We start from the raw sequence: 25,551 nt of genomic DNA on the forward strand, positions 1-25,551 counted from the left end.
TAAGCGAGACTTTAAAATGTCATAACTTTCTTATTTGACATCTGATTTTGATGAATTTTTAGCATTATGCTTGTCTGATTTTTCTCTATTGATTAAAATCAACATTTTTCTGAGGTGGACTTGACCTTTAACGCTTGGATTTCAGACTTCTTTCCTAGCCTTGCATTTACCCATATATCAGTACGTGTGGATTGACATAAAGGACACACAAAAAATTGTCCGTGCTCATCACCATCTACACGGCAATCCCGTGTGGTCTAGTGGTTAGGATTCGTGGTTTTCACCCACGCGGCCCGGGTTCGATTCCCGGCACGGGAGTTCATGCACTTTTTGTTCTTTATTATCTTTCGAGGGGGGGGGGGTGTACGGACCGACCGTAAAAAAGTGAATCTTCGCACAGAGGAATTGTTTTGTTTTCTGTTATAAAGCAAATCATTTTAAAAATCCCCTGGATTCCAGCAGCTATATAGGCCTCGATAGGCGTTCCAAGTATTTCCCCCCATTTTGTGGGATACGCGTGTCTACGGTGCATGCCTGTTGCATTTTGCAGACAGTGTTTTTAAGACCATGTCAAGAAAACAATCGATGCCCCCCCCCAAAAAAAAAAGTTTATTTCAAATTTATATTTATTTAGGCCTATTCAAATCTATGAAAGGGAAAATCAGGTTCAAATCTCTCCTTTGTTTCAATGTACAATGGGCATCATGCAGTGTTGTAGTGCCTTGATGCTCGGCCTTGGCCTTAAGGCGCCTTAAGGCCTACTTTTTCAAAGCCTTGGCCTTAAGAGGGCCTTGGCCTTGAGGATTTTGAGCCTTGAAATTTCAAGGCATTTTCAAGGCTTTTTCAAGGCATTTTGTATTTTGTACTTTTATTTGCTTTTATAAAAGTAAGTATAAATGTTTAAATTGTTCTGTATATCTAATGACACAAATGGTCAATACTACCAGTCAGCAGTAGTAGCAGCTGTATATACTAGCAGAGCCATCAATTGTGATTATCACCATTATCAAGAATTATCATCACATAATTATATAATAAAGAGAAGTGATGAAAATAACATTATTTATTGGTAATATCATGACTAATGATGATAATGACAATATTAATAATAATGATAATAATGATTATGATAAAGATTATAGTGATTTTATGACAGGAATAATTGTAACAGATCCGACTGCAATTTCGACAATTTTCAGACTTTAAAAATAGCTAACTCTAAAGAATGATAACAAGGTTGATTTCTATTCCATTAGGATTTTCCTTGTATTATTTTCTTTGACCAACAAGAATGTTTTAAGTCTTAATGATTATCTGAAAAGATTTGGTAAACTTGAACACAATCTTCAATTTTGTCATTTCCAAATAGGATATGTCAATGGCATGATGAGCCAAAATTTTGAGGGGCTAAGCATGGCATCTAGAGCAAAATTTCTGCCCCAAAAAGTTGAAAGCGATTGAAGCGAGCACAATTTTTCACTACTATTAGAAAAGCTAATTTTGTGATATATTGTGACAATATGTTCAGAAAATGATATCAATTTCCTTTTATATGTTTATTCTTGGTGGTGGAACTTCTTGTCTCGCTCTTTTTTTTTTCGGGGGGGATCCTGTTATTTATTAAACAGGCGAGAAAGAGGAATGGGAAGAGAGATAGAGAGGAGAAGGGGGGGGGGGGGCTGGTTTGGCAGAAAATACTGCAAAATCAGTTAATATGTTGATTGACAGTACATCTAATTGAATTGTTTATATTTTGTTTTGGGTCTAGTGTCTCAGATTGACAAAACAAAATAATAAAAAAAGCTACTTATTTTTAATCATATGGTTTGACAGTGAATTTCATTTCACTAGTTTCAAGGAAATAAACAAACAATACTGACAAGATTCCTAAAAATGACTCGTTTTCAGGTCAGCATTTGAACATTTCAACTTGTGCTTTGTGCTCTCTTGCCCCCCCCCCCCGAAAAAGTCTCTGTAGGAAAAAAATGCCTATTTTCCAAAATAAAAAATACCTTTTTTCCCCAAATTAAATATGCCCTTTTTAAAAAAGAAATACATTTTTTTATAGTAAAACATGATACATTTTAGGTTACAAAATCACCAAATTTTTGGATCGCGCTCGGACGCATAAATTATTGTTAAGTAAGGTTCTCTTTCTGTTCCCGTTCACACACAAAAAACGCTATGAATGTCCAGTTTTCAGGTTGGAATTATCAAATTTGTAAATTTTGGAGCTCGCGCTTAGCGCTCGCATAATTTGATTGGTGAAATAAGTATCCTATTTATGAGTCACTGAATGTAGTCAAGAACAGCTTCCTTTCTGGTCACTAAAAATTTAAGCTCACGCTCAATTCTTTAGTAAGATGCACATCTTTTTCATGATTACAATAACAACTAAGTTTGAGCTTGTGATTTGTGCTGGCAACATCTCGCAAGGCTGCCCTTTTAACAGTGATTATCGCAATAATTGACCAAAAATCGAGTTTTACAACTTCAGAATTGATTTGTTTTTTCAAAACCGCTTGCTCGATATGCTTTCTTGCAGAAAAGTAAAGCCTAAGTCAAAATATCTGTCCTATCAATTAGAAATCACCTAAAAAGGCTTTGCTGAACTGAAATTCTACAAAACACACAACTTCTTCATGCAGTTGTTAATCTCATTTGAAAATATCTGTTTGCACTAAATGCTATTTTTTAGCTTTGACCCCTCCCCCAAACAAAAATATGTTCTGCCTCTCCTGTCTCAGGGAGTAGAGAAAGACATAATTATGTTGAGATTGGTCATGCCAGGATCAGATCACCTTGGTAATAATAATCAATGCAATGTAAATCGCCTAGAAAAATAATTAAATGAACAAAGGTAACTATATCATTATTTTAATAACATGTCTAAATCTATCATGAAATTATTTTCATTTATGTACAAGGGTCACTTTGTACACTTTTTACACTTTGTCTTGTGCGTCATGTCTGCCGCCTAAGAATTGTTGTCCCATTGTTAATGCCTTGGCCTTAGCCTTGAGGTTTTCAGGCCTTGGGTTTCCATGCCTTGGTTATTGAAGCCTTGGCCTTGGAGGTTTGAGCCTTTATTGATTACAACACTGGCATCATGGCCTTTGTTCATATAGTCTGCACGGCATCAAATCAATATCGAATTGAATTCTTCTCCGCCCAAAGATTAAAAAAAATAGAGATCTAGTAAAAAATAATATTCACATACCCCCCCAAAAAAAGTCAATATCAGATAGTTTTTTTTTAGCCCCCAAAATGAAAAACCTCCCGTGCCGGGAATCGAACCCGGGCCGCGTGGGTGAAAACCACGAATCCTAACCACTAGACCACACGGGATTACCATGATATAAGGCAATTAGAAGTGAATTGTTAATGTTTTAATTTTATCCATTGACAAAGATATTGCATAATAATCCTTCAGAAAAGTAAAGTTAGGTAAATCTATTGCGTGCCCACCCCCCCCCCCCCCAGCTTTTAGGCGCGAGAGTGAGAGACCAATGGAAAAAAAAATAATTTTCACATTTTTTGTGAAATAATTTTCAAGCATTCAACCAATAGCTCAAGTTTATACATTTAGATTTGGGAATGAGTAAAAACGCTTAGATTGATATTGAAAAAAAGAATGCCCCAAAATAGTTATGACGGCCGGCCTAACGTTTTTGACTAACAGATTAAGGAGGGTTTGAACTCTTACCTCGAAATAAAGGGGTTTAGTTGGGAAAGAACAAAAATTGATTGATGAGGAAATTAGTCATAGGCCTACTCTATCAATATTCATGTCTTTATAAAGAAAAATGTATTTTCCTTAGCGGCACTATTTTTCACTCTCTTTTTCCCTAAAAGAAACCAGTAGGGCCTACTGTTCAAGATGGTGAAAAGGATTGTTTGTATCAACAGGATAATTCGAATAGTGCTCCTTTATATACGGTTATATACACGTGTCAATGAAATAAATCAACCGTACAAAAACAACAGGATTAAAAAAATACATATAAAGCAAATTATATGGCCCCTCGGAACCTTTCATTTTTTAAGGGGATCCACACTATACAAACTTTGCTTTCAGTGGACCCCTCATTTCCATTTACGCTCAATAACTATTTCATACTTTTTTAAACGAAGTATAAAAATGTTCATCTGTAAAATTGTATCTGATTTATATTACTTTGTACTATTATGTTTTGAATGGAAATGGAATAAAGAATTGAATTTAACTGATTTTCAAAACCCTGCCGCAACCGGAATACGATGCAAACTAAAAACCTACTCACAGATAAGAATCCAGTTAAAGAAAGAATCATGAAAAAAAATATGAAATTATGGTATTTTCAAACTAAAATGCCACCCCGTTAAAGGAAATGCATTACATTTCTTTATCCTTTGGGGAAATTGGGGAGATTAAACAAAGAAAAATCCTGTATAAGATATTCCTGCATGCAGACCCTATATTTGCTGGCTGGTGACCGTTGGCAAACGTTGAAAGTCTTCGATGACAGTTTTGCCACCATGCCTATCCACAAGACTGGAGTACATTAATCGCGGGAAAAGAATCCGCACCAACAAACGAGACACGAAATCTCGCCGATGGTTTCGAACCCTACACCCGACGTATACCTCCAGCCTGAGCGGAGCCTAGGCCTGGTGGCCCCGGGGACCTCCTTCACCAACCTACGAGCACCGAGTGGGTGACAGCGAGGCCGCTTTGGTGAATTCAATCCCCGAGAGCCGAAGTTTTTAGCGCCGTTTCTTCCCATGTTGATGACCCCCAAGAAGAAAAACGTGCCCTCCACCCCCGGGTAGGGCACGGCACTAACGTTACCGATCTCGTAGAAACGATTCATCAGTAGCGAAGTAAGCGATTTTGTGAAACAGCACCCACGCAGAGACCTCCATCACGAAAGATGAGTTTCTCGGCAGCAGGCTGGATCCCCTGAAACGCACGGCACAAGAGCGCTTCGATTGCTGTCTGCTGTAAAATTGATTTGCCTGCCTTTATATAGGCTTGCCGTTGTATGCTTTTTACGACACGAAAATGTTGTATGCTCTCTGCTCAGTCTGTTTGTTTACTTCCGCATACGCCCACGAGAATTATAGTCTACTCTATCAGACATTATGCAAAATTCCGAATTTGACAGCTGAACCATAACCAATTGCCCTCGATTTTTTTAAGCCACTGGAAGGGCTGTTTATTTCGTGATGCTACTTCTTAATTCCGGATTCCTTACAACACAGTACCCAACATTCAGAAAGTATTATATTTATATTTCAAAATACAGTGTCTGATTTTAGAACACGAGTCTGCTTACCAACGACTACGTAACGCGGTGCAATCCATTTATCAGATGATGTCATTGTTATAAATATCAGCTTCAATAGATTTCAACATCGATTGAAATGTGCATTGTTGGTGATTTCATTCTACCTTCTTTTTATTTTGAATTACTTCGCGTTTCCAGGGATATCTATTACATAATATGATCATGTATATACACTTTGAATGGGGGGGGGGGGCTTTATATCCCATCATATAATTTAACACTTGAAGAGTCTTTTTACATTACACTTGAAGTAGGCCAACTGATATTATTCTACTACACTTGAAGTACTGATAGATTTCTTTCTCACATTTTAAATGTATATCAGTATGATATTTTATCAAGCAAACCATTCCTCTCATTAATGGTTGAATTCTATTACCCTTCATCATAACCAATATTTATCTCAATCTATGGATATTGGCCTATCGCGACAATCGGCGACATAATCCTGTCGGTCTTAAAGATAAATTCCAGTTTTGGTAACAATCTCAAAATGACTTTTGATAGAATCTAATATAATGACCACCCAAGTGTCTGTTTGTATGAATAAAAAATATGTGCCAAAGGATTCTGGAAGAAATTGTGTAATTGCTGAGAAATGAGCAAAATAAGCGCGGATTCGGTCACTTCCGTCGGGTCTTTATTCCAGCAATATTAATACACTGTCCCACGTGTGCCTATCTGTGTTGGTAATTTTCAGTTTGAACATTTTTTAGCGTAGATTTCAAGATTTCACAAAGTTCAGTTTATGTAACTGTACCAGATCTAGATCCTCGGTGATATTCTGACAATTAAGCCTGGTTTTACAGAATTTCTCATGAAATCAGTGTTTAGTGCAACTACTGACATTTCTCTTTAAATTCATCGTTCTTCTCCCTCGACCCTCCCCCGTTTGACAAATTCTCGGGGCTATATCTCTTCATGATACTCTTTTCCCTAGTCTGCGAGCATAGACTCGTAATATGACACTTTCAATCAATAACATATGCCTAGACTAGAATAAGACTTAGAAGTTAGATGCCAAAGACTGCATTTGTCAAATAAGAGAGCCAGCCGATATACATAGTGAATCTAGTCTCACTAATTCAGACTCTGGAGTATGCACTATGTGAATGGCGAAAACCAAGGGTCTGTGTATGCAGACTACCCCTCTTCCCCCCACCTTGTAAACGTCACTTCATCGAAGCCGACTCATGCGATTCATTGTATAGACACGATCTGAGCTATCATGTTTAATAATGCATCACTGCACACAAGGCAATCCCGTGTGGTCTAGTGGTTAGGATTCGTGGTTTTCACCCACGCGGCCCGGGTTCGATTCCCGGCACGGGAGACCTCTTTTTTTTTATTGTTACTAGTATACTTGCCTCAGTGAAATTGAAATAAAAGTGAGAAATATAGAATCAGATGAGCGTCTACATGGATAATCCAATTCTACATTACTTTTTACTGACAATTTTACTATAGGTCACTATCATGCTGCAAGTAGACCACTCAGTTATAACAGGGAATAGACTGATATCAATATGATAATGGAAATATTATAACCATATGAATAGATTACACTTTCTTTAATAATTATTTAGAATTGTGAAAATGTTTACATTAATTTTATGTTTGGGACGGTCCACTCTTAGATTTAGGTTATCCCATGTTGTTTTCTTTGTCATTATGTAAGCCTAAAATGTGAAATTATGGAAACTGATTTTCATAATTTTCAAATTTGAAAATGTGCTATTTTTCAGTATTGTTGGAAATGAATATTATATAAAAAAAACAAGTTATTCTTGCAGTTTCCATTTAGACATACAATCTGATATGTACAAGTTGGTCTAATTAAAAAAGAAATAGCACAGGTTTTTGTTTGCCTTGCATTTTTCAGGTCACATTAGAACACAAATAACACTTTTCCTACATGGTAGGAGTAAAAACTACTCTTGTGTATTTAATTTGCACTTATCGAGGGCGTGCACCTCTAGAAATCTGTATTGCACCATAGTCTTGAAATGTACGTTCGGCCTCTTCAACGAGGAAATGCAGTTCGTATAAAATTTATTTGATGTACACGCAGTCGAATATTTCTCAGATTGTCTATTACCACATGGGCTACACACATTTGGTCTTACTGCTGTTTGGTCTACACTTTTCACTTGTTCTATAACCCATCATTAGTCTTTCTCTGAGTCTAACACCCTGAGTTGGTCTAATTCAGTACTGGTCTAATTTCCCCATTTCGTTATTATTTAGCACTTTTTCAAATGAAAATTTGATTCATGAACGGTTTATCATTTAGACAAAAGGGGCAATAGATCGAGTGGATATCTAACTCAGGCAATAAATTAAATTCAAAGGTTATCTATTATCTAATCTAGCATTTGTTATATACACAACTTATGAGATATATATATTTTTCTGCTCAAAACTTGATCTTTTATATTTTGGTAAGATTTTTTTTTTCTATTGTTGTCTATATTGTGATTCGTTTTCTTTGTAATTTACATATGTTGCCCTGCGTGTAATTTATTAGTTCATGACCTGGGCTTATTTCCTTGTTATATTGTATATTCACCTATGTTCCTTTGTTTGATTTTGAATATTGAATAAAGTGATGATTTAAAAAAATTCAAGGGGATACATACCCTTCACATGCATTGCTTTTAGTGGGCCACTCATCAACCATTTCCATAATGCTCTATTATAATGCTTTTCTTTAAAGTGACAATCTGTTCACTCCTTCTGATTCACTTCTGAGACCCGTTGCAGAAAGAGTTGCGTTTAAACGCAAGTCAAAAAATCAATCGCAAGTTCCAAATGCGCGCTGTTGATTGGTTGAAAATCAAGTTGCGCATGATGTTTAGAGTTGCAATTGATTGCAACTCTTTCTGCAACGGGCCCCTGATTATTGAATGGAAATGAAATAAAGAATTGAATTGAATAAGATAAGACTATGGACCCATTAGTCCATGATAAGACCAAATGAATAGTAGATAAACTGCATGTATGATTAGACCAAGTGGGAAAGGACCAAATGGATAGTAGACAAACTACATGTATGATATAGACCAAGTGGGAAGGGGCACAATGGGTACTAGACAAGATACATGCATCGATTAGACCAAGTGGGAAAGGACCAAATGGATAGTAGACAAACTACATGTATGATATAGACCAAGTGGGAAGGGGCACAATGGGTACTAGACAAGATACATGCATCGATTAGACCAAGTGGGGGAGACCAAATGGATAGTAGACAAAATAATAGGTCATGGATGATTAGACCAAGTGGGAGAGGACCAAATGGATAGTAGACAAACTACATGTATGATATAGACCAAGTGGGAAGGGGCACAATGGGTACTAGACAAGATACATGCATCGATTAGACCAAGTGGGGAGACCAAATGGATAGTAGACAAACTACATGTATGATATAGACCAAGTGGGAAGGGGCACAATGGGTACTAGACAAGATACATGCATCGATTAGACCAAGTGGGGGAGACCAAATGGATAGTAGACAAAATAATAGGTCATGGATGATTAGACCAAGTGGGAAAGGACCAAATGGATAGTAGACAAACTACATGTATGATATAGACCAAGTGGGAAGGGGCACAATGGGTACTAGACAAGATACATGCATCGATTAGACCAAGTGGGGGAGACCAAATGGATAGTAGACAAAATAATAGGTCATGGATGATTAGACCAAGTGGGAAAGGACCAAATGGATAGTAGACAAACTACATGAGTAGACCAAGTGGGAAGGGATCAAAATGGATCGTAGTCAACGCGGGTGTCGACAAAATGTGCAGTCCCTGATAAGGAAATACGTGCTTGGCTTCCTCAAAAGGCAGAAGGGTGTCACAATCAGCACTTTCTCCAAGGAAACATAGCATGGGGAAAAGTCCCCTTAAAACGAGGAAGCAACATTGCAACGGCATTGCACAACAGGTAGAGAGATCCGAACATCAAATTAAAACACCTTTCATGAGATAAAAATAAAATATTTTGCGTATAATGAGAGAACTAAAGTATTTATAACAGTAATAAGCACCAAATCTTGACCGGCCAAACATGGAGTAGGTCTTTTGGGCAATATTTCTGAAAAAAATTAATACGAAAATCAAATTTGGTGATAGATTTACACATAATAATCAGAAAATAATATATTTCTCCCTCTTTATCTCGGTCGTGAAAAATTTGGGGGTCAATGGCCCCAACCTGAACCCCAAGTGCCTATATAATGCGCTATTCTGCAGAGGGATGAAAAATGGAGGAGTAAAGAATTCACCAGATTAATACTAACAACAACATCAAAATTGATATGTCATACCGAGGTTTTTTTTACCTGAATGCTAAGAAAGCACGAATGCCTGCGAGCACGCAACCAGGGGACCAACGGCTTAAGGTCCTTTTTGAGGGACCTGCACTGTAAAAACTGCGGTGTTAAAACTGACACCAATTGGTGTTAATAGAGGACCACACCCTGAGGTGTTAAAATTATACCCTTGAGATTAAACGTAACGCCAAAGAGTGTAAATATAACAACAATAGGTGTTGTAATAACACCTATAGGTGTAAAACTAGCACCACCAATTCAACACCGGTGTAAAATAACTGGTGTGGTCCTCTATGTACACCGGTTAACACCACAGTTTTTGCTGTGTGGTAATGAGGATAAATGCTCTTGCACTAGCGCACCACTCATGGGAATCGAACCCGGGTCACCGGAATCCGAAACCTCCGCTCTACCGACTGAGCTATCGCGCCATAATCGAACAAAATATTGAACAAAATAAGATGAAAGCAATTTGCGTGTAGATTCTTGAAACTGTTAATGTACACTGTAAAAACTGTGGTGTTTAAACTGACACTAGTTGGTGTTAATAGAGGACCACACCCTGAGGTGTTAAAATTACACCCTAGTGCCCTAAAGATTGAACATAACACCAAAGAGTGTAAATGTAACAACCAAAGGTGTTGTAATAACACCTATGGGTGTAAAACTAACACCACTAATTTAACACCGGTGTAAAACAACTGGTGTGGTCCACTATGTACACCGGTTAACACCACAGTTTTTGCTGTGTATTAGGCAAATACAATGTAGTAGTAAAATATCCATTTAATTTCAGTTTAAGTTAAAGAAAACCTGTAAACATTTTGTACAGTATATAACAATGAACTACTTATAAGTAACACTGTATACTGAATACTTAGGGAATAAAAGCTATAATACTAGGATTTAGAACACAATACTTGGTGCAGCCTAAGCTTTAGCTCAACCATGGTCCATGGCTCAACTCATAAAGTAAAGCTGTTCTTTTCTATAAAAGGACTTTACTCTTCACACTTAACTTATACTGGTACAGCTGGCTAATTAGCATGTCTGTAGACAGATAACATATACATCATACAGGGAAAGCAAGCTGAGATAAAGGATCAATCTTACTTCCCACCTTTCATTTCATTTATTTATTCATTTTTCCAACAAAATTTATAATGCAATAATTACAAATATATAAAAAAACATCAGAAAATATAAATGACATAAATATTCAAATAAACCAAATATAAGGAACATACACCTGATACAGAAGATAATATTTCCAATTTGATAATAACAATATGCAAGTTATGTTGGAAAAATGGAGCGGCCCACTAAAAAGCAAAGCTTGTAAAGTGTAGACAACTCAAGAAGAAAAAAAATATAACACTTAAATCTATATGGGCCAAAAGCAAGCAGCAATACAAAATAGATAATGAAATAAAGATATAAAAAAATAATTGTAATAAAGGAAATTAATATTTAAAGGTGAGCAGAGACAAAAAAGACACAAAGACACAACAAAACAAAACAAAACATCAACAACAACCTTAATCATCAGGTGTATAGACCTACCTCTAAAACCCAGACCACCACTCGTATGATTAGAGGTCAATATTGGGTTCATCCGATTTTGTTATAATAAATCTGTTATAACTATTGTTTCAGAATATCAAGTATGTGATGATTCATCATTTTGTTGTACCACTAACACTCGATACATTGAATAAATTAAGAGTGTTTTACACACTCATAAGGGCTATGCTGTATGCCATTGGTCTCACCACATTTTGTTCGATTGTGTACAAAATCGTTTAGGCCTATGAAAATTGATTCGTTGAGGGAAAAGTTTAAACGAAATGATTTTTTCATGAAAGAGGAGTCATCGTTGAGACAAATTAAAATCAGTGTAAACAAAATATATTAGAGCCTCCCGTGCCGGGAATCGAACCCGGGCCGCGTGGGTGAAAACCACGAATCCTAACCACTAGACCACACGGGACTTGCATGTATAGAGTAGAGATCGTGGACGATATTTTAAAGTGGTTTTTTTTAATTTATTTTTTTTTTCGTTTAAAGAAAAGATGAAACAAATACTATTGACATGAAATGGTAACAATCGAAGTAACAATATTTATTGTAATCTGAATTTAAAGGTCAAATCTACCTCAGAAAAATATTGATTTGAATCTTAATTTCAAATATGTATTTTTTTTCCAATATTGAATTTTGTTCAAGCTATTGTTTATTCAAATTGAATCAATCTATCTTGTACTTATTTGTATCATTTTGAAGAATGAAAATAAATTTGAATTGAATTGAATTGAATTGAAAAAGGTCAAGAACACCTCGTTTAAAATTGATTTCAAACAAGCAGTTATGCATAACGCTGAAAATTTCATCAAAATCAAATTTAAAATAATAAAGTTGTGGAATTTCACATTTCACATTACTTTTCAGTTATAGATGCACAACTCAGTGTATGCAAAATGATGAGAGAGGCGATGACGTCATACACCACTATTAATTATTTTGATTATTTTATGGTTTGAATATCACACAATTTTTACAGGTTTGACAAACATGATCCTCTAAGACAATGGATATTCCGCATGTTCAGAGAGGAATAAAATTTTGTTTTACATGATAATCATATTTCAAATTTCAAACCATAAGAAACAAAATATATGTGAGGATGCCTTGGCCGGACTCTCATTTTGCATAATATTTTTTATCACTGAATTGTCACTGTTATGTGAAAAATAAGCGAGGATTCTTTAAGTATCAAAACTTTTTTTTTATTTACATCCGATTTAGATAGAAATTTATTTTTTTCTCCTTTTTATTCGAATAAACCTTTTGTTGCATTGGGTGGACTTCCCCTGTAAGAAATGGTTTTAAAGAACAAAATAAAGCCTCCCGTGCCGGGAATCGAACCCGGGCCGCGTGGGTGAAAACCACGAATCCTAACCACTAGACCACACGGGATTGCCTCGTCGCGTTAAAATTGTCGACGATATTTTAGCGTGTGTGTGTTTTTTCAGGTTTCTTTGATGTGTTTTTTTTTCTTGTAACGAAGATTCCGAGCCCCTTGAACGGGAAGATTTCGGCTGAACGCAAAGGGAAACAAAGGGAAAGGGGTATGATCATGGAGCTATTCTGTAATGGCTCTATGGTATGATTTTATGAAAACTGTGTTAAAATCCATCACATTTTAGATTTTATCTTATTATTTTATTTTATCAGGGGGGGGGGTGCAGATCGAGTTCCCCACACACTTAATTTTGATGACCGGGCTCAGGGCTCAGAATCGGAATATTTTGAATGGGTAGTCGTGGTGACCCTTATGCTGTCAAAATGTTGTGCCCCTCCCTTTCATGTTTTATTTCATTTCATTTATTTCATTTTCAGCAAAATATAAATCAAATAAATACAATCATAACAAGTCAACTCACCCCTGGCATATATATAGATGGGGTGGTTTAATTGGGACCGGGGACCCCCAAACTTACATATCACGACCAAGAAAATGAGAAAAAGGGAAGAAAGAGAAAGGGTGAAATATTTGATTTGATTTTTCCTCTTCATAGCAGTATTTATGTTAACATAAATAATATAAAGACATTTTGACAATAAATCTGAAATATTTATGCCACTGAACATAAAATCACCTAGTCATTGCAAGAAAAAATGCTTGAAAATAATTATGACAACCGAAACATAATTATGAAAAAAATGGATTACTATTATATCGACTTACAAAAAAAACTTGCTACCAACCACATCAGGATGAAAAACGATGTTGATGATGATGAAAATGATGATGGTGATGATAATACTACTACTAATAAAGTAGTTCTTTATAGTGCATATCAGAGATGATGATGACTTTATTTTTTAATATTACGTCATAAACTATGAGAAAAAATTGATGTATTTGTTTATTCAAATTTTATTTTTGCTTGTCATGTTTTTCTGAACCCCCCGTGTGTACATGGTGTTAATCCCAAACATAAACAATATACAATTGTTTTGTTCATGAAACTTCGCACGCTATGCATCGAGAATTGCGTCCCTAAAGGCGGTGCTGCACCATCTCGAGTTTGCTCAATCTCGAGATTTTAGCCCGATCAGCCCTCTTCGCGATTAATCTCGAGATTCAAGAATGTAAAATTCTCTTAGCATTGTATAGAAAGAGAATTGTTATCTCATTTGAGGAGGAATGTTGAATTGCATGTGATTACGCAACATGCTATTGTTGCTATGTTGGGTGGAAGGGAGATTTCGGGTTAGCTTTCATTCGCGGTCATCACACCATACAGGGAAGTAGCATATTTTTTTCGCTCTCAACTACATTATGGATACAAATGCACAACCCGAGTGCAGTAACTCCAACCCAAATGAATCGTTGGTGAATCTGGACTTCCATGCTATAGTACTAGGTTCTAAATTGGAAAAGCTGAAAAGCGATTTATCTGAAGAATCCAGCATGCAGCTCGACGCTGCAGTGAAGGGTGCTATAAGACAACCTCTAAATCATTTACGAAAATGGGCTGCCAGCGCCAATTCGATCACAACGAAGACGGGTGTGGAAAAATCGAAGAACTCACCAAATTTAATCTATAACGGAAAGTTCCAGTGTTCTCAGAGAAGCGGAGATGCTCTTCAGGGAGGAAACAAACCATAAGATTGAAAAGATAAGTACCGAAAATACTTGTTTTTCGTTTGGAAAAGAGTATGAGATTAATTCTTCCATGTTGAATTCAGAATTTGTCGGGGTTGTAGGCCGTTTGAAACGATGTAAACAATACTGGTATGATCATTTCAATTCACCGACATTTGTGAACGACATCTGAAATCACGGTTATGTTACCCGTTCAATTAACATGATTGACCCTAACACTTAGGGCGTATTTGAAAAATAACAGATCTATCCTCTAGCCTAAATCATTCAGATTTCGTTGTAAAAGCTATCTAAAAGCTAGAAACGGGAAGTATAAAAGAGCATTTTTCTCCACCACTGATGTTAATCCGTTCATGGTATCGGAAGGAAAGAAACTTCGTAGTAGACTTAAGACACGTATATCAATTCACACATATAAGCTTAGTTCAAATACGAAGAACTGAATTTTGGCGGACATGTTTTCACGTAATTTCTCTTTCTTAACTTTCAATTTGGAATCTTAGTGTGAGTGCATCAGATGTAGATGTTCTTAGGTTTTAGATGGGAATTTAGGGAGTTGGCACCCGTTATTTTGCATTTTCTGTTTTACCATTCAAAAGGTCTCAATATACAGCTAGTCATTGTTTCACGAAAAACCTTATGCCATTAGTCACAAGATGGCGTTCTATGATCCATCAAGTAGGGTCTAGGGTATCTGCTCTCGCTCAAGACAATAGTCAGATTGTTCGAAAAGATTTTGCCTTGTCAGGACTTAGTCAGCGAGTCTAAAAGCCTTTTTTTATCTCCAAACAATCAGGTTAATGGTTAGGCTTGCTGATTTATACAGTTTCTATGCAATTATCCCTACCAGAGAAAAAAAAAGATACAGAAAACACAGGTTCCATCAAGTCATCTTTTGGCTGCCCCCATCCAATTTGTCTCGATCTGTTCGAGAAACTGCGCTGCACGCACTGATTTTAGAAATCGAATCAATTGGTTCCATCGCCATGCAGGCTTTTCTCAATACACATGCGCAGGACTGTGGAGTCACGTGATTCCTGGTCAGGTGTAGTTTTTGTCGTCCGCAGGTAATAAGGTCGAACTTGAATGTTGGCACAAAAACTTGGATTCCGTCAGTGGGCAACCATCTAGTCTTTTCTTTCTGCTACCTCAGCATGCTAGTATAATCAGTCGCTAGCTAGCGTTTCGGGTTACGGGTCTCTGGTCATAACTTGAAATGGTATTCCGACAGCCAAAACTCGTGCAGAATAATTTCAGTGCTAGCACTACATATTTTTTGCATGATTTGAGTATTCAATTATACAACACATGTCTGGAATTCAATGTTACTTTCGAGCCAGAATGGCTTCCGCGCGATTCAAACCAGCGGGCAGATGATTGGTCTTTAAATCGTAAAGTATTAGTCATTCTCGATAGACGTTTCGGTCCACTTTCGGTAGATAGGTTTGCATCACATTCTAATTCACAATTACCACGTTATCCAGTTGCGAACCTGCTGAGTGTTTCACTCAAGACTGGGCCGGAAAGAACAATTGGGTATGCCCACCGGTGTCTGTATATATATAGTATTGAATGCCAAAAAAGAAGAAAAAAACATGATGAAGCATAAAGCAATCGGTACTGTCATTGGCCCTCGGCTGCTTTTTGACCAATCCTTTCGGCAAACATCGGTCATTTTCGAAAGTTTTGTTAGCACACATCGTGCTGCCTACCATTCAAGATTTACTGTACGCATACTACCAGACAAGCGTTTATTTAACGGTCCACTACTTTTCAAATTAATCGTTTTGAGATATGACTTTCCAATGGCATGAGTCCACTCCTATTGTCCACGAGCGACAATATGTAATTTGAATTATTTTTGAAGGTTCAGACACCAAAAAGTTTACGATTACAATCGGTACTGTCATAGTGCGTCAATGGCCATAGGCTGCCTTTTGATCAGTCTTTTCGCCAGACTTCGGTCATTTTCGGAAATTTTTGTTAGCGTGCTGCCTACCATTCAAGTTTTACGCATACTACGCAGAGGGCAGGTTATTGGGTACAAATCAGGCAAGCGTTTGTTTAACGGTCCTACTTTTCAAATTATTCGTTTTGAGATATGACTTTCCAGTGGCATGAGTCCACTCCTCTTGTCCACGAGTGACAATATGTAATTTGAATTAATTTTTGAAGGTTCAGACACAAAAACCTTTATCGGATTACAATCGGCACTGTCATCTGGGACTGTCATAGTGTCTCAATGGCCCTAGACTGCCTTTTGGCCAGTCCTTTCGCCAGACTTCGGTCATTTTCGGAATTTTTCGTCAGCACATATCGTGCTGCCTACCATTCAAGATTTACGCAGAGGGCAGGTTATTGGGTACAAACCAGACATGCGTTTGTTTAACGGTCCTACTTTTCAAATTAATCGTTTTGAGATATGACTTTCCAATGGCATGAGTCCACTCCTCTTTTCCACGAGTGACAATATGGTAATTTGAATTAATTTCTGAAGTTTCAGACACAAAAAACTTTTATGATTGCATGATACGTTTACTATTTGTAAATTTCGGATCCATGAGAGACAGAATTAAACACTATATCATTTTGTATGGTATATGATTGATTTGATTTTCAGAATTACAAATATTTCGCACTCAAAGTATACCGTGCCTATTAGAGACAGTTAAAGATCTTAGCCCATGAGCGGCACATTATTTGCCCATGAGCGGCACATGCTTAGTCCATGAGTGGCACATGCTTATACAAAATAATTATGGATCTTATACAAAGACAGTTTTGGATTTTTAGCCCATGAGCGGCACATGCTTATACAAAATAGTAATGGATCTTATACAAAGACAGTTTTGGATTTTAGCCCATGAGCGGCACATGCTTATACAAAGACAGTTATTGATTTTAGCCCATGAGCATGATGAGCGGCACATGCTTATACAAAATAGCAATGGATCTTATACAAAGACAGTTATGGATTTTAGCCCATGAGCGGCACATGTTTATACAAAATAGTAATGGATCTTATACAAAGACAGTTTTGGATTTTTAGCCCATGAGCGGCACATGCTTATACAAAGACAGTTATTGATTTTAGCCCATGAGCGGCATATGCTTATACAAAATAGTAATGGATCATATACAAAGACAGTTATGGATTTTAGCCCATGAGCGGCACATGTTTATACAAAATAGTAATGGATCTTATACAAAGACAGTTTTGGATTTTAGCCCATGAGCGGCACATGCTTATACAAAATAGTAATTTATCTTATACAAGATAGTTATGGATTTTAGCCCATGAGCGGCACATGCTTATACAAAATAGTAATGGATCTTATACAAAGACAGTTATGGATTTTAACCCATGAGTGGCATATGCTTATACAAAGATTGACGTCATGAAGACTTATGTAGTTGTATTGTTGTCGAACTGAGTTACATAATTTGGATCACAATTGCGATATACTATATGCACTATATGCTGATATCAGAGTCAAAGATTGGACTTTGATATTCAGTGTTTTTTATTCTATGACCTACGGCATTATCTTTGAAATTCGTTTGATAAATTATTAAACAATAATTATAGCCAAAGTATAGCCAAATCGGCGAAACTACATCATTTATAGTTCGAGCAATTGTCTTCCACACCTTGATCGATAATTCGGCAGCAATACATGTTGCAAATATTTTCAACTCTTAAGCTGTGTAATCCTTTGTCTTTGGTATCAAAGAAAGCAATGAGAGCGGTAATACACGTCCGCCATTTAGTCTTGTCAGAAAATTGTTCCGATTTGCAACTTCATTTACTGCCATTTCTTTTTCAGAATAATGTTCTTATCTCCGGAACATGGGCCGAATGGGCCGAATCAGTTCTTCAGACACAAAGATTACAACCAACATGTATCTTCTTGAGTAAACGTCCTCTCCACAAGATTCCGTTTTGAAGTCCAAGGCACCTGCTACTATGGGCAAGTACTGGAGTGACTGGAAGCGTTGGAGGTTACTCACAAACCAACATGATCTACAAGCGTGAGGCCAGTACATCTAGTCTTATACGTTCAACACTTGGCGAAATCCGCAGCAAGAATTTCTCCGATCGACACCGCCATAGTATACGATGGTCACACACTCTGGCCGATACCTCACCACCTCCTACTGATAGCTCTATTATCAAATCGGCCGTTGATGAATCTCGTTGAAGCCTAACTAAATCAAAATCATCAAAAAGAACCAGCAACGTCTTCAGAATTAGCTCAGCTGGTAGCAGATAAAGGGGGCCAGGACGCATCTGCGTCTGATCTTCGTCTTCTATATCTTTCCACACTCGGAACGCACGAGCTGGCGGAGCATCGGAAGCCGCTTCAAGCTTCGTTAATTAGAGATGTTTTGCACGGCATAGGGCATATACGTAAAAGATTCCATTTCCAGCAAATTATCCGTTGCAAGAGCAATGAATCTCTGAATTATAACGTTTTAATCGTATGTTAAAAGGTCCAGCTCTTTCGTGCTGATTCATTGTGCTGAAAATGGTAATAGATCTTTCGTCACATTCGTCTTATCCTGGTTTTTCATGCGTAAAGACAAAGAGTAAATACTTTCACGGTTGTACTTTTAATAGTTTGGAAGTTCAAAATGTACAACATTGACGTACAAATATGTTAATACTATAGTTACTACTAGTTAGTATAATTACTAATTTTGATCCCATTCGATCTTTTACCTCGCAATATTTGTTTTTGAGGTGTCGGTGACCGCACTCTCCCAAGAGTAAAACAATAATTAAACAAATTGATTACAAATATAACAAACAATTTTGTTTGCTTTTGTTTGTGTGAAGAAAGGAGACTGAAATGAGATTGTAAAATTCTCTTAGCATTGTATAGAAAGAGAATTGTTATCTCATTTGAGGAGGAATGTTGAATTGCATGTGATTACGCAACATGCTATTGTTGCTATGTTGGGTGGAAGGGAGATTTCGGGTTAGCTTTCATTCGCGGTCATCACACCATACAGGGAAGTAGCATATTTTTTCCCTTAACACAGAGATTTATAAAACCATATTTTTAGGTGGTCAAAAATTTATTTCCTTACCAAAATCAGATAGGGTTAGTAAAAATGTAGGATGACCTTGGAGCTATTTTCTTTGTTCGCTCGATCGCCTTAATGGGGTCGGATAGGAATTTCAGAGAATTTTCCTTATTTGGTTTAGCTCTGTTTTCGCCTATCTCAAGGTCCATGGTTTTGCTTGCAGTACGCAAGCAAAATCTTAGTTATCAAGTTGAATGATAACTCAATTTCTAAGATTCGATAATTCATAAATATTTGATTATCGTTTCATTATTCTAATTATGAAGGAAATTCATACGTAATCGTTCAGTGTAATTGACATACGATCACTAAGATTTCAAATATTGATGTTTCATGAATATGCAACCATTTTACATGTTATACACGAGAGCAATGTTCTTTAGAATGTGTAATCATGACGATTACTAGAATAGTCTGAGTAATTCAAATCAGCATGCAAGCTGAGTTAGATGCCAGTTGTTACATTATGTTTTCGAGGTGTTGTTAATTTGAGAACGACTGTGTTGTTTGTTTTTGAGGTGTCGGTGACCGCACTCTCCCAAGAGTAAAACAATAATTAAACAAATTGATTACAAATATAACAAACAATTTTGTTTGCTTTTGTTTGTGTGAAGAAAGGAGACTGAAATGAGATACCCCTTCTCCACCATCGCACGAAGAGCGATTCTTGCTCGAGCGAGGCAACAAGCCGATATTCCGAGCATGCGCACTTTCGATATTGGAGTTTCAACGGCCCGCGCTTTTGAATAACTTCCCGCGATATGCAATCAGTACATGTACTCTTTCGCCGAAATCGACCGTTGTTATGCAACAATCCTCTCAGCTCAGCCGCGCTATAATTATAAGCGAGTGAAGTATTCTTCGTTTAATATGATGGCGGAATCCGAGGCAACGACATAGGGGGAGAGAGAGAGGGGGAGGAAAGAAATGCTATTTGCTCACATTTTGCGAAGGAATAAGACGACATGATGCTGTCAGTATTGTTATTGACTATGACCATCGTCGATAATGAGCGCCTCCCCCATCGGTCTGGTCTCTCCCAAAATCCATTCACGGCCGGGGGCTTGACACCATCGTTGCTGATTATGATTATGATTGGGGAATTGATGAACGCTCCGTGAACGCTATGATAAAGTTGACTTTCGCATGCGTTCGGTATAATCGCTGTTTATGTTTTTACCAAGGCGGAAATGGAACGCGAATTGCATTATGGACTGAAGGTCATGAATAAATTAACCCGAGTCCAAACCCGAGTGCGTCTGCACCTACGAATTAGCGCGATAATTCGTAAATAGCGCGCTATTTTGCAAATAAACCCGAGTTGACTTGGGATTGCAATCTCGAGATTAATCCTACGAACTAGCGCGATAATTGCGTCTGCATTACAAACAATCTCGAGATATTTCAGATCGGGATAATTTGCCGGATCAGAAATAGCGCGCTAATTTGAAAACTCGGGATGGTGCAGACGGCCCTTTTTAGTTGTCGCCCTATAATGAATCAAACTGTAATCCTTAAGATTACAAAATAAATCCAATATTCGGCTGGTCATATCCTTGAAATTTAATGTCTATAAGCCTATACGTTTTGAGTTCAGGTCGAAATGTCTAAAAAGAGACCCCAATCTTTTCACCATACTGATATAGAGAAATGAATTTTATTGAAAACATGTCTCGCGGTACAAACTGAAATGAACATGAAATACAAATAAAAAGAATTGCAATACAATAAACAATATACAGTATTAACATAGGAAATTATATCAAGTTTTAGTTACTAAAAGAATATAATTCGCATCATGGAATTGCTATTCCCTTGTACCTCTCCTAAATTAGCCATGTCAGAGAGAGATAGAGGGAGGGCCGGGGGGGGGGCAGGGATTCTAACCCGGGATTGATTGATTGATTTATTGTTTTCTTCTGCATCCATAACATTTGTATAATACATTTTTCATAACATAATAAACATAATATGTTAGCATTTTTGGCATAAATTGTAAATAAAGATTACTAAAAAGATAATTCCAGACAAAAATGATTAACTATATGATGTTCACAATTTGCAGGAGAAGGATTGTCATCATAAGCAGATTGCTTGAAAAAAAATGACAATCCCAAACTTATACTAATTGAATTAATACATTTATAACATTGATAAAGCAGAATGGGCATATTCTTTCAAATAGCTGAGGGTGATGGTGATATGATGATGATGTTGATGATGATGATGATGATGAAGGCCATGGAGATGATGATGGTCAAGATGAAGATATTGGTAATGACTAAAACGAAGGAGGAATAAATTCACGATAAAAAGGATACGACACAGAAATTTTACTTCAAGTATTCTGATAATAACATAGATTTATATATGACAATGATTCTATATGACAATGATTCTATATGACAATGAAATAAAAATTCGATTTGTGTTCTCAAATTTATTAACAAGCAATAGAAACTTTAATTGCAATGAACATAATATTTTGTTATAACTTGTATATTCCTACGTTAGCGTGTTTTATATGTCGAGCATAAGCTATGATGAATGCGGTTTGTTTGTTTATAAATACATGTAAATGCATTCGTTATTGTTATTCTCAAAATCAAGGGCATGCATGCTTATATTTGGATTTGGGTGCAAAGTACGAAAGGAAGTATTGCAACACAACCTGCAAGAATCGATCCGTAGTCTGAGTCTACAAACATTTTCCGTCCTCTGGGGGATACGAGTACAAGTCATTGGCCAATATTTTCAAAGTACCCGGTAAAATAGTGATTAGCAATATGGATCCAACATAACATTGAGGGCTTGAGGATCAGCAGCAGATGCTTATTTTTCAGTTAAAGTGATTGGTTAACATTGGTTTGACTTTTGAAAAATCTGAGCTTGAAGGTCATACTTGTCACCTGTGTCTGTGATATGTTACAAAAATGAAGCCCAGAAAAAATTGCGTTCAAAAATAATTATTTAGTGCTTCAAAAATTGAAATATAAAGTACCCGGAAACACCATCTTAATTTCATCCCATACACTACTATTTAGGCGTCTATAAGACGCCTTTTTACAAAATCGGGGGTTTGCCTTGTAGTTTTAGCTTTTCATTCTCAATAATGGTTGTTTTCAGGGTTTATTAGTTCTAATACATGCACTTGTACACAAGTCATGTTTCATCTTGGTTTGAGAATTTTTTAATTCGGTTGCTCACAAAGTTAAACAATACCTTTAATGGGCTCCTGTTCAATAGTTCCTGATATAGGAGCCTGTAAAGGAGGGATTTGAAATGATAAATTATTGGATATTTTATTATTACAAACAAATTGAAGCTTATATAGATATAGAAGATCATAACAGGCTATATACTTTTGTTATCTACCGAAACACGTACCATTCCTTTGATTAGTTTTTTTTCATATATACAGCTATTATTCTGTTCACTTGTTTCTCTTTGTTTATGCCTATCTTTTGCCTATTTTGACCCCCCCCCCCCCCCATTTCGCCCTTTCTTTCTGAATTTGATGTAATTCAGCATCTAAAGTCTAAAAAGGTTTCGTTGATAGACTATGCATAACCTTTATTTTGCCACAGCTGTTGCTATGACGTCAGTACGTCTGGTTCATCGCCCAATGAAAAGATCGTAACGAGGTGACGTAACCAATGCTATTGTTTTGTTCCTATTTTTAGATAGTAGTGTCATGTCTGCATTGTTTGGGAACGGCATCATCACTTCAAGAGTATAAATACAGGGGACTCGCAGGGGTAGAATCAGGCTAACTGGGAGATCTGTTCGAGAGAGCAGGAGGCCGCTGAAAACTTGTTCACCATGACAGACTGGAAATGGGTGCTAGCTACCGTGAAACAACCTCTCATCTGATGATATCAATGCTTACTTCGCTTCTTGCCTGAGTTTCTACTCAGGCTTTTGCCTCTCTGGGTGTTGTGAGAAGCCGCTAGCTCTCAAGAAATGCTAGCAGTGGATCGCAACGCTTGGAACCGGTCATGGGGGAGCTTCCCACCGCAGCAACCCCGCCATCACTGTCCGTCAGTGCTAAGGGGTGGTGGGTTGAGGCCCTCTTGGCCACCAAACCAATTCTCTCGGATCCCGTCTGTACCAGATATCGTTTTACTTGGTGAGAAATTAATGTCCTCATTTCTGTTCGCCATCAAGTTCGAAATTCTGGCCATTCGGGTTGGTTGGGTGGACACCGGATATTTTCATCAACAACACGTCGCTACCGTTTACTTCCGGGATGCATTGCATTGCTCACATCATAATTATCTTCCACGTAAGTGTTCATAATTATACGTATAGGGCCTATATATATTTTTTTCTGTCCCTTGGATCACCCGACAAGGGCCATAAAGTAAAATTTATTATCCAACCCCTTTTTTGTGATGTGATTTCAGTCATAACAAATGTAGTGGGCGGATCCCCGATGAGCGATTTCAAATAGGCCGTCATATGCAGTGGAAGAAAAAAAATCACCACAGCTTTACTTGCCATGCAACGACCATTAAAATTGACAGAAAAGAAGGTCAAAGGGTTTAAAGATAAAGATGAGAAAAGGATTCCCTTCATCGTATTCATATTGGAACAGAAAAGAATCGGAATTAAAGGTTTAAAATTTATGGCATATATAGCATAGTGGCTTAGCTGTGCTATAGTTTTTGCATGTAGCAATTGCCTACTGAATTCAATTTGGGAAATTGGGAGATCATTTAACTTAAGCCTTGTTATATATACTCCCTGGAGATGTAGGTTATAGGTATACTTAAAATATAATGTTTAAAAACCCTGATAAGGTGTGGGCATGCAATCGAGTCTACGATGAGGGAAGCAGCTCTTCACAACACCCTAATGGAGGCCACTTTTATGAAAGCAAAGGAAGCATTTTAACATCCAATGATGAGGTTATTTGGCGATCTCTAGCACTCTGTTCCAGCTTGTCTGTGAAATACGACAGACCTTTTGCTCTCGGCGAATATTAGCTCCAGTACATCTATCAAGTGAGTATGCTGATGGAAATGCAATGGGAGACAACAAATAAAACTGGGCCTATACACATCATAAAACAAACAAATACACCCAGCCGTGCACTCAGAAGCAGAAAAAAGAATCCAATCGAGGTCTAAAAAAAACACACACACAACAAAAAACTAATAACAAAAATAATATATACAAAACAAAAATGAAGGCTCTGCCCCCTCCCAGGTATATACACGTCCCTCTTTGACACTCAAAATTCGTTTACCGAAATATGAATACACGAATTACAAAATGGGCCTTCCGAGTAGGGAATTATTTTACAAATATTCCTGTGAAAATGGAAATTAAGGCCTTATCCCGGGGGCCTTGTCTTGTAAATCTAAGTAAATCTACCGACAGGAATATTATTTACACACAAAGAGATATGGGGATCATTATGTCCCTTTTATTCAATGTGCCCATGCATCATTGTTTATCGCCCCCGAATGATCATGAGCAAAGACTATTTGGTAGAACCCTTAACCCTATATAGCCCGGGCTATTTTGAAATTGCATAGCCCCCCCCCCCCCGGGGGGCTATGCAATTTCAAAGGATCTCAGATCTCTGCCGTTTATCGACCGATTGCGACCAAATTTGGTGTGTGGGTGTCTCATGTATTTTACAAGAATGCGTTGTCAAATTTGTGATATTATCATTTTTTATTTATCTAATTAATTATGCAAATATTCAATTTTTTTCAAGGAATTTTCATTTTTTTGTAGTTTTTCCCCCGGGCTAAATAGGGTTAAAAGATCAGAGATTGAGTCTATTGTTGATGAGATCTCATGATTATTAAGATGGAACTTGATCTCTATTCATAAACGCATTTATAATTATATCTCTTTCCGGACCTCTTTGAAAACATTGGCCTATTTAGGCCTAAAACTGTACAAAGGTAACTCACATTATTGTTTACGATTCTTTTATTAAGACCTTTCGGTACACGAAAATATCCTTGGAGAGATTGGATTTTCTATTCTATTTAGTTTTGATATAACCTTTTGGTATTTTTCCAGGGGCGTCAGATATCACAGGGGATCACAGACACAGAAGCTATACACGTCCAAGTATACTTGTTTTAATCCACGAT

At 37.1% G+C, this 25,551-nt stretch overlaps 1 long non-coding RNA gene and 5 other non-coding genes across 6 annotated transcripts; 3 read left to right on the forward strand and 3 right to left on the reverse strand.

Annotated features, from left to right (window-relative positions):
- Nucleotides 1–246: 246 nt before the first annotated feature.
- Nucleotides 247–318, forward strand: TRNAE-UUC. Its single transcript has one exon. It is a non-coding gene; the product is annotated as a tRNA-Glu (tRNA).
- A 2,958-nt stretch (nt 319–3,276) lies between these two features.
- TRNAE-UUC lies at nt 3,277–3,348 on the reverse strand. Its single transcript has one exon. It is a non-coding gene; the product is annotated as a tRNA-Glu (tRNA).
- Nucleotides 3,349–6,591: 3,243 nt separating this feature from the next.
- TRNAE-UUC lies at nt 6,592–6,663 on the forward strand. Its single transcript has one exon. It is a non-coding gene; the product is annotated as a tRNA-Glu (tRNA).
- Nucleotides 6,664–11,590: 4,927 nt separating this feature from the next.
- On the reverse strand, nt 11,591–11,662 carry TRNAE-UUC. Its single transcript has one exon. It is a non-coding gene; the product is annotated as a tRNA-Glu (tRNA).
- A 914-nt stretch (nt 11,663–12,576) lies between these two features.
- Nucleotides 12,577–12,648, reverse strand: TRNAE-UUC. The gene has a single exon. It is a non-coding gene; the product is annotated as a tRNA-Glu (tRNA).
- A 3,307-nt stretch (nt 12,649–15,955) lies between these two features.
- On the forward strand, nt 15,956–20,094 carry LOC121431915. The gene is made up of 3 exons (XR_005972169.1): nt 15,956–16,377; nt 16,699–19,088; nt 19,954–20,094. It is a non-coding gene; the product is annotated as an uncharacterized LOC121431915 (long non-coding RNA).
- Nucleotides 20,095–25,551: the final 5,457 nt, after the last annotated feature.

Source organism: Lytechinus variegatus, chromosome 18 (genome assembly GCF_018143015.1).
Source record: "Lytechinus variegatus isolate NC3 chromosome 18, Lvar_3.0, whole genome shotgun sequence".
NCBI classification, from domain to species: Eukaryota; Metazoa; Echinodermata; class Echinoidea; order Temnopleuroida; family Toxopneustidae; genus Lytechinus; species Lytechinus variegatus.